Here is a 15301-nt window from a genome sequence, read left to right on the forward strand (position 1 = left end):
CCATGACTACGGCCTGCAGGCATGTCTGGCCTGAGAAGTTGACTAATCTGTGAGCATCAAATCCCCTTCTATAAAGCAAGGGTTATAATCCTCCTTTCTTGATCTTGTCTGTTTGAACTGTGAGTACTTTCTGCAGATACTTTTTTTGATATGTGACTGGAGATCATTCAGTGCAGTGGGGGTGTTTCCTTGGTAGTGCTAGAATACTACTTAAAAATTCAAATTGCAGGAGATGGATAGTAGTGTTAATCATCATAATGAAGATGGAACATGATTTTTGCTGCATGACAGCAGAAGGAAAGGCTGAGAGGTAGATATCTAAAATCACTGAGTGCATACTTTCAAAGACAGGAGTTGCTCAGCAGCCAGGTGACAACAGTCATATTGTTTATTAAACAGAGAGGCTGTGAACTTAACTCCTTTCTGAAAAAGAAAACTTACTTCCCAAATGAAGACATATGGAGAGTTTTAATGGCAGTTGCAAGATGTGAGTCTGGGTTATGCCACTATGTGTGAGCTGATAAAGACACAGGTCGTATATCTGGTGAGGGAATCTGTGAATGCCACCACTATTTAAAAGTAAAAACATTCCTCACCCTGAAAAGAAAGTCAAAGAAAAATTGTGTCTGAGAGGACAGGCTCTACTAGCTCCAAGGCAGTCGGATGTGATGTCTGCCCAGTAAAGGCAGACACTTCTGTTCAGCTGCATGGATGGCTTTTAGCCTGACCTTGCCCAGCATTTCTGTCTAGAAGTTGGCCTCACTCAAAGTGAGATTTTTGAATTATGTTAAAAATTACTCATAATCAAGAACTGCAAGGGTGGGAAGAAGTACTGGAAAACATACTAAAATGTGTCTGAATCAGTTTCCATTCGGTACTCCTGTTACGGCCATCATCTGGATGCCAAGACTGGCGTAGTACCGGGGGCATCACGTGGAAGGCAGTGGCAGGAATCAGTGTGCAGAGGCCCTTGGTGCTTCAATCCTGTGATGTTCTGATCTGAGCTCGTACAGCAAGTACCCACAGGGGTGTTATCTGCAGAAGTGCAAAGTTGAGGCAACAGCAGCAGCAGGGGTGTTACACCGCATGACTGGTTTCTGTGGTGATGTCTTTCAGACTGGCTGTAGCACGAGTGAGCTGTATGTAAGGACAGAGAGCATTTGTGCTTTGCTTTGGAGTTTCTTTTTTTTTTTTTTTTGATATCTTGTCATGGTTTTCAGTGAGGAGCAGATGAATGGGTATCCTGCTTAACAGAGCTTAAAGAGAAACTGCTTGTAGCCTAAAAAACCCACCAAAATACTAATTTGTGTGTTTTAAAGATGAGGTGACTTCATTAAAAATTGTAGGATCTTGCAGTTTACTCCAAAGAAAATATTGCTTGCTCCACAGTTCAGCTGGCAGGGATCCATGTCAGACTGTGGAGCTTTAGTCATATGCACAAGTCTTCTTATGGTACTAAAAATCATTTCGTTTTCTTCTAAAGTCACGGACAAGGAGCTAAAATTGTCTCACTCAAATATGCATTTTTGAATTTCAGAATTAAATGTAATAAAGGAGATTTGTATTTTTATTCTCTTTTGATGAGACGTGCAATGAGAGAGTGAGGATGCTGCGTTAGAGTATCTTTTGATTTGCTATTTGCTATGTGTTAAACTTTTATATTTCAAAGAAGCGTTTGTACCTATACCGGGTGTTTGGCAAATCCAACAGCTCATTAGATGTTAACAATAGCAACAGTGCTAAATACAAAGGATTCATAGGCAAAGTACCCCTCAGGCTATATCTCTGAGAGAAAAAGTAGCAAATAGAATCAGAAACTAATTAAATAGTCAGCTAAAGCGAGCATAACTTAAAAAAGCTCTAAAACTACCAAAAATGGAAACATATTACAGTTATCTGCATTCACAGTGCAGAACAAGTTTGGTAGTATTTAAGATAATTCTCTAGTGCCTGCTATTTTTAGTCCAAGGGTAAGCTTCTGTAAGAGCCTTTCAGCGTTGCATCCCTTTAACCTGGCCTAACAAGCTAAGCCAGTAAGCTGTCTGATTTCCGCCTTACAGGAGGCAAAGAGATAGCTGAAACAAACCATTTGTGGTGCAAACGCTCAGCCTATCTTGTCTTAAGAGCTTTCTTTGTATGGATTTTTTTTTTCCAAACGGCTCAGTATTAAGCTTGCTTGTCAGAGACTAAATTGTCAGGCTTTGCCGTTTGGAAATGGTAGAAGTGCAGGAATGAAAGGAAGATTTTATAGACTCAGCCTAATGGAAATAAACATTTCCGCATTGCCAATGGTGAAACCTGATTAGGGCGGTTTAAGCTATTGCTATTGATGTGTCTGAAGAAAAAGGAATGTATTTAGTTTTCTCAGGGAAGGAGGGGAGACATAAAGGGCCTGATTTCCTTCTCACTTACACTTAATCTGTCCTTGTTTAACTTCATCGGCTTTGCCAGGTGATGCTTAGTTTGTGCTGCTGTAATCCAAGAAAAGCCAAGCTGGAGTTGGCATTGTGCTCCCTGTGCCCCCAGCACTCTGATTTTACAGCACTTTTTGCCATCAAAATGGGGCAAGGCCAGATGCAGTTGTAAACACTGTGCTGCTCATTGCACTCTGGTGTTTTGGTGCTTCAGGTGCATAAGATTTGGCAATATTGCTCACTTACAGGTAGATAGCTCTTTTTGACTTAAAATACTCTGTTGGTGGGGTGTTCTTCCCCCTGCTCCTTCATGTGTAGAATCGAGTGCAACCATGTTTACTTTCTTGTTTCCCTGTTTTCTCTTCCTCTCTCCCCTTCTTTCCCCTCCTTACCTCCTGGTGATGTGTGTAATCCTCATGTATGTTTACAAAACAGGATTTTGTTGCTTCCTAAACATGAGTGGTCCCACCCGCTCCTCTCAGCCAGCTGAGCAAGGCTTGGATATTTTCATCTTGGGCGCTTTCCAATCTACAGCTCCCTTCCCCTCTTTCTTCTCCATGCATTTGGGTGCTGAAAGAGTAGGGGAAAAAAAATCTCAATACGAAGGGAGGCTGTCTTAGCCAGGAAAATGTAGCCTGTGTTGAACCCAGTGGTCTGCAGGGTCCCATCTCTGGTTTAGTATTCAAATGGTTTCAATTTCTTTACTGTTCTTGGGGTTAGGCACATCCTGTGGGGTTTTGGCTGTGCATCTAGCCACTGCACAGGCTCCAGTTATAGCTTGTGTTAACTTCTGCAGGGATAACTTTTAAACTGAAGATGCACTTGACATGAACAAATAATGTCAGTGGATTTCCAGCAGGGAATGCAAACACAGCATGTACCACATTGTAGGCAAGATGAGCCCGAGACATTTTCACACTCAGTGTCTAAGTCATAGCCATGTGGTGCTCAGCTGCAAAACTCACCTGGTGAGGAGCAGGAATTCGCCCTTGCTGTCTGTGGCTGGACTGCTCTTAGTCCTGGGGCAGGGTGCAGATGCACTATGTAGGAGCTGCTGTTCTCAGCTTAAGCATCAAAATAGACTAAGAGCAGAGGACCAGGTCCCTAGCCAGCGTAAATCTGCATAGCTCTGTTAAAACCTGTGGAGAGTCCTTAATTTACAGCAGCTGAACATCTGGGTCTAAGTTCTTTGTCTTTTGGTTACCAGCAGGATTAAATAGAAGTACCCCAAATTACTTATTGTTGGTGCTGTGACAGCATCTCAAAGCCCAGTGGTAAAACAGTACACAGTTATGAAAGAGGTTGTGTGAACAAATAACAAAAAGTCCCTGTCTAAAGGAACTTACACCCTAATTAAAAATGTTATGTAGTGTATTGGTAAGTAAGTACATCTGGACTTGACTGCCAAGTGTCATCTCTTAAGAGGATAAAAAAAATATGCCCAGTTTGATTTTTGCCATTTCTAGTGAAAAAGGTGCTGGTTAACATGAGTGCCTCCCAAAAAAAAAAAATTGCCGTCTTTTACAACACACAGATGGAGGGCTCATGATCAGGGACATGCAGACTCTTAAAAAACTAGCAGAGAATGACCAATAAATTCAGTCTTGACTGAGGAATAAACAGAGGAGAGGCAACTGCAGTGGGAACTGTAGTGTACACCACAGTATGCCTGCGCTACATAACTCTGCCAGACTGGTTGAGGGGAAATGGATGTGGTAATGTAAACTAGCAAATTAGTTTTACATTTTATTGTCAACCCCATTTTATTAATATGATCTGTGAAGACTAGTGAGTTCCAGGAAACTTAGAAACAAGCCAACAGCAGGCATGCCCTAGAGGAAACTGCACCAGATAGCTTTTCTGTGATGGTTTTGTTTTTTTAAATATTTCGTGTTTTAAAATCACCATCTCTTTACAATTCTATTTTTATACACAAAATTGGATTAAAAGAACAATAAATTCTTAGTACTGAATGAAAAGTCAAGGAGATATGTAACCGAGGATATTATCAAACATGTATATAGCCAAGTGTTTAACCAGTGGAAAATTCAGGTGCGTCTCCTCATCCTCAAAAGTATTCTTGGTTGTAGGGGTTTACCAGGTTGCACTGTTCAATCACTGCCTTTTGAGGTGAGGACTTATTTGCTTGCTGGGAGAGGCTTTAATTTTATTTTCATGGGACTGTGAAGATGCTCTGAAGAGCCTGGCAAAAGTCGCCTGTTTTCTGTGCTGTTATCCCTGTACCTGCTAGGACATTCCTTACTCTGGGATCGCCACATTCTCATTTGGTGCTTCATTATAAAGGAGTCTTCACTGCTTTCAGCTTAGGACACTTAGAGTACAAGTACCTGAGGTTTATTTTATCTATCTAAACCACCTCTCTAAATGCTGTGTGTGTCAGTCAACACATCTGCTAGTATGTACAAACAAGGAGGACATTGAAGGACGTTGCTATGCCACCTAAAAATAATGTAGAGCTACACAGAGAAAATGAATCTTTAGGCTTTAAACAAGTTTTTGTGTTGTATCTGAGTAACCTCTTTTGACCATCTCAAACCAGATAGCTGCCATCCAGTTAAATTACAACAAAAAATGATGGGAAGTCCAAGTGTATTAATGATGTACTTATCCACTCATAATTCAGCTGTAAGGAAAACCAGTGCTTTTCTTCCTGTGAGACATGACTTGTGTTTATCATACCTGTTCAATGGGCATGTGTTAGGCTTGATGAAGTTGAACACGCTGAGAAATTAAAACATCATAAAAAGCATTTAATGAAGTTGATACTTTACAAATGCTAATTTCCTGGTCAAATTAAATTCCAATTTTCTAAAAGTAAAAGTGCCAGATAGAAGTGTCTTATTTTGTAGCTTAAAAAGAAATTTTTGAGTGTGCGTTTCATTTGTACAAAACCAGTCTCCCCATAAATGAATGAAATTTTAAAATCTGTGTAAACTCTTCTCTGCTATATTGTGTACAATTTTAGCTTTAAATTTATATCTCTTTAGAGTCATAAATCTCAAGATAGAAGTAGGGATTATTATAGACATCCTGACATATCCAATATAATTAAAACTAAAGGAAATGCAACACTGAAATAGAGAATGAACAAAATCAACAAGATAGTGCTTCTTGTTGGCAAAGGAAGAGTCCATACTGCCACTCAAGTGCAGTTTTTTAGAGATATTTGTCATGATAAAGAGGACAAACAAGTTTTTACATCAATTACATAGGTGAAATCATCATTGTAAAATATATGTATCTTTTTTTTTTCCTCCAGGACATGCTATGCTGCCTTACAAAGGTATATGAATGTTAAAAAATCTTATGTCAGTGCATGGAGAGATTAGTGTGGGCATGGACCATAAATCAAGTAAATAAATAAATCTGAGCAAGCAGTGCTTGACTATTTGGACTGAAATACTGCTGACGCTGTCGTTGAAAGCTCTGCAACAGGAGAGTCCCAAATGTCTTCCCTACCTTATGCTGTACCCTGCCTTCCCCTCATTCCTTTTTCCTACAGTACCCACTCCGTATTAGAGCTTGTCCAGACTGGGGCCCCAGAATCTTTAATTCTGTACCCTCCTCTATATTATTTAGGTGCATAATAATAATTAAAAATCCCTGTCTGAGTTATTGCTCAGGACCTTATTACAGGCATGAGCGACTGTCTCTGTGTGGGTAAGGGAGGATGGGTAAGAGATGCCATTTACAGCTCCAAGGGGCGAAGCTTCTGGGTGCTGAGCTCAGAGACAGCCTAACCTCTTGTACGCTGGGCACTGAGCTACTCGTGCAGGTCAGGCTACCTGTCCTGCATCCCCTTCCCCAGATCACTCGCTCCTCTGCTCACTTGTGCTGCCCCAGCAGTTCTGGCAGACAGGAACCTTCACCTCCAGCCCAGCTTCTCTGGCTTTACTCTTGCACAGTGAAGAAAAACTTAAAGTCTTTCTTTTTGTTGTGGCTCTTCATCAGGCACTTTCTTTCCTTTGCGCTTCTGCACTTTCCATGTGCTTGGTTTTACCCACCAGGACCACAGAGAGAGTTTTGTGCTTCATTGTGGAGCTCAGCCCAAACCTAGCCCCTTGTGGGCTGGACACGACATGCCAGATCTTCTCCTGCTGCAGTTCCCCGCCCATGAAGGCCAGGTGGCCTGTGTTAGCACTGGACAAAGCAGCACAATAGTGAGTCCGTGGTGTGCCTCACCATACAGACACGCAGTTCCTTTACAGTGTCAAGTCCTGTAGAAGTTAAAAGGGCCCCCTGATGAGCTAACCCAGTAAGAAACATGGTTAGAGCATTTATTTAGTAATCAGCAAATTAGTCCATATAGTCAGCAATGTTGAGGTCCAAACTGATGATAAGATGATTTGTTTTCAAGTGTTTTCTCAGTATTGTGCTCAGGATCAAGTATAAATTGAATAGAGTGACCTTTTGATACTGAGTTAAATTGACTGCATTTGCAAAGATTCTGTGGTTTCACTTACTATAAATTTTTTATATTTGGTATACCGCTGAAATGGAATCCAGCACAATATCTTGTCATTGGTCCCCTTAATACAGTCAATAGCACAACAGCTTGCTTGCAGCTTGTTTTCTGTTTTATCTTTTCTTCAGAATCAAAGATTACTATGATAGAGGGGAAAGATGCAGTTTACACAAATCAAATTGAAGTGGTTTGCAAAAGGTGGATGAGTTTTGGTCAAAAGATGTAAAGCATGGGTTGCTAGCTAGATCCTCAAGTTCATGAGATGAGTAAGTCAATTAGTAGCTCTTCAGTTTATTATAAACTTAATTTCCAGGCTGTAATGGAAACTTCTGAACTGCAACAACTCGTTAGAAGTAATAAAAAACGGTGACTTTCTGGTAGAGGAATATTCAGTAGGCTTTTTTAAACTGACATGTTTAGGTTAGAGCAGAAAGGTTAGATTTTTCACTTGTAAAGGCAGTTATCTCACAGGAACTATCACAGCATTACTTCCAGTGATCCAAGGGCATGATCTTAAAGAAAAGCCTATTTGCAAGTGGTCTGCGCTGTGGTCTTGAGTTGTGATGCTTTAATACCAAGTATTTTACAGAAGTTTTACAGTGTCAGGAGAGCATCTTGCAGAGAGAAAGCAATCTGAGTTTAGTCACCAAGGTTACACATAAGAACTTTCTGAAAAATAAGCAACATGTTGATAATGAAAAAAATATATTGTTATACCCTAAAGAGGGGAGGGGGAGAATGGATGCTGCTGGTGCACCCATCTGCTTCAGCCTGCAAACATTTTGCAGGTCCCTCCAGTGGTGCCCTAATGTTCCTGGGAGCAATGCTAGGGGTTTGTGCTCCTCTGGGACCTAGCTCTGGAAATTAGGCATTGCAGTACCTGTATTGTGTAGAATCACAATATTTATTTAATATTGTTTTTGGGGGAGAGCATTTTGAGGTGGTGCAGTACATTACTTCATGTCTATATCTGGAGAAATCCACTGGAGTGAAGCTTTCACATAAATATGGGCAAGTGGTTGGTCCTACAATTGAGCTATAGCCACATTCCATATGAAGGGCGGTGGGGCTGCTGAAATCAGAAGGCAGGCTCTGGATTCAAGTGGTCTTTGCCTGCAGGTGCATGTGAGGAGTATGAATATAGCTGTCTCCTTCAAGGAAAGAAAATATCTTGTTTTCTTTCCATACCCTAAAGGCATTTGCACAGGGGTGGTGATAATTAATCCCCATATTTCTACTTCATATAAAGAAATCTGGCTGTAATTTTCTCCTAGTGGGACTCCATTTTGTTTTTAAAGATAATTGATAGCTCTGGACTTAAGCATTTCAATTATGGGAGTGTCTCTTGGGGACCAGACTAACAGACCTTGAAAAAATGTTCTAATGCAAATGCATCATGTGAATTTTTGCTGTAAGACAGCGCGGGATGCCTAAGGATTTGCAAAGCAGTTGAACAGTAAAATAAAAGCTGAGAAAGTTCTTCAAATGTATGAGGGCATGGGACCGATTGTGAGCAGGTACGGTGGAACAAGTGATTCACCACTTAGACCACTAATTCATCTTTGGCCCTGGGTACAGCCAGCTCTGAGTTGAGGAAAAGGAAGTGCTTGTCTTGGACAGTGCATGGAAGAGGCAGCAAAATCAACATGACGGATCTGTCTGTGCCACGCCATGGCAGGATGGCTCCTTCTGTACCGGAAGAGGGAAGACTTGGGCTGTAGTTCTTCCCTTTCATGGCCCTTGACTTGAGTTCTCATTTTTCTCTGTCAGGAGTAGGAATACCAACCAGCCTGCATCCTAATCCCTGTACACCTCCTACCCGCCCAGTGCTTCTGCTCAGCCTGTGGCTCCTTAACCTCTTGTGGCAAAGCTTGGTTTGTGGGGCCAGGGCTGAGATAGCATCTGCCCCTACTCCTGCATGTTTGTTGACAGGAGGTGCTCAGGGCCTGAGTGGTGTTAATGAGCTTTTCAGCACCTCTGCATCTTTATGTGCAGAAAAGGGTGAATCTGTACCCCTCATTTCTTAAGGAACAGACAATCTTAAGGATATCCTTACTCCAAAATTTGTAATTAAGGAATTAAGTCCTGTTGGAAATCCCTGATGTGCTCACAAGTCAATTTTGTTTGTTTGAAGGTAGAGCCATAATGTATTACTATTTTTAGATCACTCATATTTTCAGCTGGAGGAAAATATTTTATTTTCTTTTTAATTGTGCTATGAATAGATCTTAGGCTGATGAGGAGAAATGAGTTGATATGTTGAAATGGTGATCCCTTGTGAGTTCTGGTGTACACCTGGCTGCTCTGAATTGCTTACCAAGCTGGGCTGCTGGAGTGGTGACAGCTTCTGCCAGCTGTGGATCTGTCCCAAAGTTTCCTGGTCTTTTTACGAAGATGTGGCGAGCTGCCACTGCTCCCAGCTCCTTGGGATTAATAATGCAGCTTAGACCCTGATCTTTCAGTATGAATCACACTGGGCCCATGTGCTATTCAAATTGTCAGTAAAGAAGCTTCAGAGCATCATCATTCATCAGCTGATTTCACTCCTTGAGATACAGTCAGCAAAAGTTGTGCATGTGCTAATCACAATTGAAAGGGAGAGGAGAAGTCACCCAAAGGGAAGGTGTTGGACATATTGTTAATATGTTGAAAATATTTTCTAAAAGGTGGGCTTGCTCCTCTTCTGGAATGGATCAGCATACCTGTGCTGATGACAAGAGCTACAGGATAATCCTGAGTTAGGACATCTTCACACTGGCTTCAGGGTTTTCAAGAAGGGATCACAGAAACACAGATAGATAGGTTGGAAGGCACCACAATGGGTCAGCTGGACCAACCTCCCTGCTCAAGCAGGGCCATCCTAGAGCATGTGTCCAGGCAGTTCTTTTCTTCTGTCACTTTCCAGTGACAGAAGCTAATCAACACAGCCTCTCTGGGCAGTCTGTTTCAGTACTCTGTCATTCAGAGAGTAAAGAACTTCTTCCTCATGTTCATGTACATTTTGGGCATCACTCACATAATTTCTGCTCACTGCCTCTTGTCTTGTTGTTTGGCTCCACCAAGCAGAGCCTGGCTCCATCCTCCTGCCACCCTCCCTTCAGGTACTGACAGACATTGATGAGCTCCCCTCTCATTTGTGTCTTCTCAAGGCTGAACAGGCCCAGCTCCCTCAGCCTGTCCTCGTATCAGAGATGTTCCAGTCCCTTCATCATCTTTGTCCCTCTCCTCTGGACCTGGTCCAGGAGTTCCATGTCTCTCTCATACTGAGGAGTCCAGAACTGGACACAAAACTCCAGATGAGCTTCACTAGGGCTGAGTAGAGGGCAGGATCACCTCTCTCAACCCGATAGCCACAAGGGCCCTGCTGGCTCATGGATACTTGGTGTCCACCAGGTCCTTCTTTGCAGAGCTGCTTTCCAGCAGTTTGGCCCCAAGCATGTGCTGCTCCCTGGGGTTATTCTTCCCCACGTGCAGGATCCTGCATTTGCTTTTGTTGAATTTCAAATGGTCCCTTCCTGCCCATCTCTCCAACCTGCCCAGGCCTTCCTGAAGGGCTGCGCAGCACTCAGGGGGATCAGTCCAAAGCTCCTCCCAGCTTCGTGTCATCCATGAACCTGCTGAGGAGGCATCTGAACATTCATCCAAGTCACTGATGAATAAATTAAACAGTACTGGGCCCAGTATTGAACCTTGGGAGACACCACTTGTGACAGGCCTCCAACTAGACCCTGTGCCACTGAGTATGACCCTCTGGGATCTGCTCAATCCACCTCGTTGTCCACTCATCCAGCCCACACTTCTTGAGTTTGCCTATGAGGATGTTGTGAGAGACAGTGTCAAAAGCCTTGCTGAAGCCAAGGTAGACAATATCCACTGCTCTCCCCTTATCCATCCAGGTATTTTCTTCACCCACAGCACTCAAGGGGATCAGTCCAAAGATCCTCCCAGCTTCGTGTCATCCATGAGCTTGCTGAGGGGGCATCTGAACATTCATCCAAGTCACTGATGAATAAATTAAACAGTACTGGGCCCAGTATTGAACCTTGGGAGACACCACTTGTGACAGGCCTCCAACTAGACCCTGTGCCACTGAGTATGACCCTCTGGGATCTGCTCAATCCACCTCGTTGTCCACTCATCCAGCCCACACTTCTTGAGTTTGCCTATGAGGATGTTGTGAGAGACAGTGTCAAAAGCCTTGATGAAGCCAAGGTAGACAATATCCACTGCTCTCCCCTTATCCATCCAGGTATTTTCTTCACCCTGGAAGGCAATCAGGTTGGTCAATCATGATTTATTTACCGTTAGTGAAACCATGCTCGACTACCTCTGATCGCCTTTGTGTCATCCATGTGGATATAGGTGGCCTCCAGAATGAGGTGCTCCACCGTTTTAGGGATCGAGGTGAGGCTGACTGGCCTTATTGTCGCTGAGTGGGCCAATACTGGGTCCCGTATTGAACCTTGTGGAACACCACTCATGATGCCACTCATGACTCCTTGCCATTTTTGAAGACTGGGGTGACATTTGCTTTCTTGCAGTCCTCAGACACCTCTCCTGATCTCCATGACCTTTCAAAGATGACCACGAAGCAGCCTCACTATGATCTCTGCCAGCTCTCTCCAGCATTCATTGATGTGTTCTGTCAGGGCCCATGGACTTGTGGATTTCAAGCTTTCCTAGGTTTTCTCTAATCCAATCTGATGGTAATGACAGAGATTTAAAAATGTTGCATGATTTTTTTAGAGGAAGAAAAGTTGAGGATAAATTGCAGCATTGCTCCCTATATGCACCCTAAAGGGATGCCTGTGAATGACAGTATAGACAAGCTTCTGTTACAGCTCAATCTTTGGCCTCTGTGGATTGCTGAGAAGTAACAGATATTACAGATATAAAATGCTAACCACAGGGTGAGCCCAGCTCCATCAATAGTCAGAATAAGCAAAGGAGAAGGAATCATCAGGGGTAGAGGATTTAAATACCTTTGCGTGGGTAAATTATCAACTCATTTCACTGGCCAAAGAGAGAATATCTCTGGAGACATTTTACTGAAGGCAGAAATGCAATTAGATTGTTACACAACTATTACAGTGTTTTCAGACTGAGAATTATTTTTAGTGCTGTAGAAATATTAAAGTATTAGAGCAAAACATGTAAAAGCAGAGAAGAGCACAGTTAGAAACTTTCCATGGTCTTTGGACTCCTAGATGGTCTCATGTTTGAGGATTGATTGATGTTCTGGCAGTTTACCTCTCTGGCATTCACCCATAAAGAGTGACATAAATTCCAAATTTTATTTCCTTTCAGAGCTAATAACATTCTGGATATGCTGGAAATTTCTGTTGTCAGAAACACAGAAGTACGTGCATTCATTGGCATACTTGTGTTCCTTGCCTCCTTTGGGTGAAAATCACAGGAATCAAAACATATCTGGCCCCAATGTCTTTATGCTAACATAACAGTGTGATTTGGAAGTGATGCATAAGTGCTTCTGCATTAAAAAGACAAGTTAGCAACATGCAGTCATTATGAATTGTTTTCATTAAAGTTTAATAATTGCATTTGCCATGCAGCTTTGCATTTGAGATTATCCTCTGGTCCTTTGTCTTACACACTGTAGTTCATTTAGGTAGTCTAAATACCTAGGATCTGCTCCTATAAAAAGAAGCAAATCCTTCTTTTAAGATCCTGCTTGAAGTTAGGGATGTGGTGGAATCAGTTCCAGAGAGCACACAGCACATCCTCTGGCCTTGGCAGAGGTGGAGGGTGCTCAACTCCTCCTGTTCCACCGAGCCTATGTGGTGAGCAGGTTGGATGCCAGTGTGAAATGTGAACTTCTGCAGTGACAGTGCTGAAACTGTGAAAGAGCCTGCATTTGACCATGGCGTCGCTTCTCCCCAGTGCTGTCAACACCAAGACTCAGACTGCAACAGCCAAGGAGGAAACTGCTGCTTCAGTGATTATTGCTCAGACGTTGATGTACCCAACCATCTCTCCCTCTGCATCTCTCCTCAGCACCATTTCTGCTGTATCTAATAATTGTGTTTCTTTATAAACAGTGATTTAGGACAATTATTTAGCAATAGCATAGTTAAACCTTTAAGAGGTTATCTAGCAATGTCATTTTCTTGACTAATGTGTTCCTGCTGCCATGTCGTTTGTGAATAGACATGTGTTAGCCAGCTAGTGTGCTTCATCTGTGGTGACTTTGATTTATTTGCTCTGTAAATTGGGACTGAAGCAATAATGGAAAGTGACATTAATTGTTTAACAGAGTCCTCTTTGTCACATCCTCTGCTTTCTCTGGGGTGTTTGAGTGTTGAAACTTGTACAAAACTAATTGAAATTGCTGTGATGAGGACCGGTGTCCGCTCAACTTTCTGTTCTTGAATGTCAGCGCACTTGAATGTCTGTTTAAAGCATGAGAGTGGAGCAGCTAACAGCAAATATCAGGTTTTCTTCTGGCATGCTATTATTAAAGAAGGCATTCCATGTTAGAAATAGCAACACTTCCAGCTTCATTGTCAGCTTTATAAGCTTCAGGGCTCAGCAGTGTGCCCCACCAGATAGAATTGCTGAAAATGTTCCTGGTATAGGGCTGGGGTCAGACAGCCAAACCACCTCATGGACACCCTAGGCTTGAGGGCTGGCTCTCACACCATTCATCCCACCACCTAAGCGACTTGAAATGCCATTGGGAAAAAACACTGGCACACACTTTCAATAATGCCTTTTCTTACTATTCTATAAGTGCCACAGTAATTTTCCTCTTTTTCTCTCAGAAAGGGGCTGTGAAAAGCTGAATTAGGTTTAATTTGGCTCCCTTCTGCCATTTTCATTCTCTACACACTGAATTATCACAGCTGTGTGTATATATCTGCTTAGTACGGTGGAAATCACCTGATACCAAAATTTGGATACTTTTTCTCAGTGGATAAGTGCCTTTGGCCTTTCAAGTAAATTCTTTTCCTTAGCATTAGCTTGCCTGAGTATTTATTTTGTTTCTTGAAGATGATGCTGTAAGCACCAGAACAGTGCTCTGCCTTAGCTTGCTAGCTCAAAGACAGCTTTTATGTTAGAAGCTGTGAGGTGTGATTTGGCAGAGAAGCCTAGCAGGAGCAATTATCTGTGTGGTTTATGATCATCTCTGTTCAGATTCTGCTAGATAAAAGTATTACTGAAAAAAGTCATGCTAAGGGGATACCCAGATTCACTTGATTATTTTTTTCCCAAAGTGTAACTTGGCAATGTTTTGCTGTTGCCTTTTTTAACTTCTTTTTTTAGTTGTTTGTTGTGTTGCTGGTATTATTTGTCCTGCTAGTTCACTTTCTTACTTTGAGATTTGAACTTAGCTGAAATTTTTTCACAGTGGGGACCTGGAACATGATGAGCTACTCTGAAGCTGGTAGAGAAACTCCCAATTTGATATCACTTGAATCAGTGAAAGGCTTTTCATTTACTTCAATAGCACTAGGATCAGCCTAGGAGTCCTAGATAATTGATCTGTCAAGATCAATTTCCAATCTCTCTGAAAAATAAATATAATGATTTTTACACAGTTCTATTTCTCAGTTCTAACTCTCAGCACTCAAAAAGTCTGTATCTTAATATACAGTAGGGACTATATTTCATTAAAAATCAGGAGGCACTTAAATTTACTCAATTTGACAAAAAGAACTCTTGCTGCTGAAATAAGATATAAATTAACATTACAGGCACTTCTGATTAGAAATTAATCTGCTTTTTATAATTGCAGCCAGAATTTGATAAATGCATACAATAGTGTATTGAGCACTCAAAAGACGTGATTTGAAAGGACAACTTCAAAGGCAACCTGCCTAATATGTTTCTTTAAAGGAAACCCAAACAACCTGTCATTTACCAAATGCGTGCTTCTGGTTATTCTTACACCAGAATACTCAGGAATAAGAAGCTGTTTGGTTTTGGAGCAATGATTTGCAGAAGCGTGGAAGGGAAACCCTTTCTTGCTTGCACTGGACCGTATATGTGGATGACGTTTTCTGTATTTTACTGGTGATTCGTTTTGCTGTCCTGATGAGCTGTCTGATTCCTGTAATTTTGTCACGTCAATTAGCTGGTGCTCGGTGTTGAAGAGCAAAAGAAAGGGACAGCCTGGGCTGACACCATCGTTAGGTGTCAGCATCTTAGGCTCATCCTGTAATACAATCCCTGAGTGATCACTTATCATTCTTAACACCTGACAAAAAAAAAAAAAAAAAAAGAATTGTGGAAGAAAAGTAAACCAGCAATACGCAACGAGTGCAAAGAGATTTCTTTTGAACAGAAATGGATCATTTTATTGTAGCTAATTACATTGTCTGAGATTCTGTTGCAGGTTACTGTTTCAAGGGGCAGTTTGACTACAGAAGCATCGTTTTGT

General features: G+C 41.9%; 1 protein-coding gene across 5 annotated transcripts in view; it reads left to right on the top strand.

Annotated features, from left to right (window-relative positions):
- The window catches only part of PPARGC1A (PPARG coactivator 1 alpha), a 364561-nt gene that overhangs the window by 316194 nt on the left and 33066 nt on the right, over positions 1-15301 (top strand). The window lies entirely within an intron of this gene.

Source organism: Passer montanus, unplaced genomic scaffold, assembly GCF_014805655.1.
Source record: "Passer montanus isolate IOZ18808 unplaced genomic scaffold, ASM1480565v1 scaffold13, whole genome shotgun sequence".
Classification (NCBI taxonomy): Eukaryota; Metazoa; Chordata; class Aves; order Passeriformes; family Passeridae; genus Passer; species Passer montanus.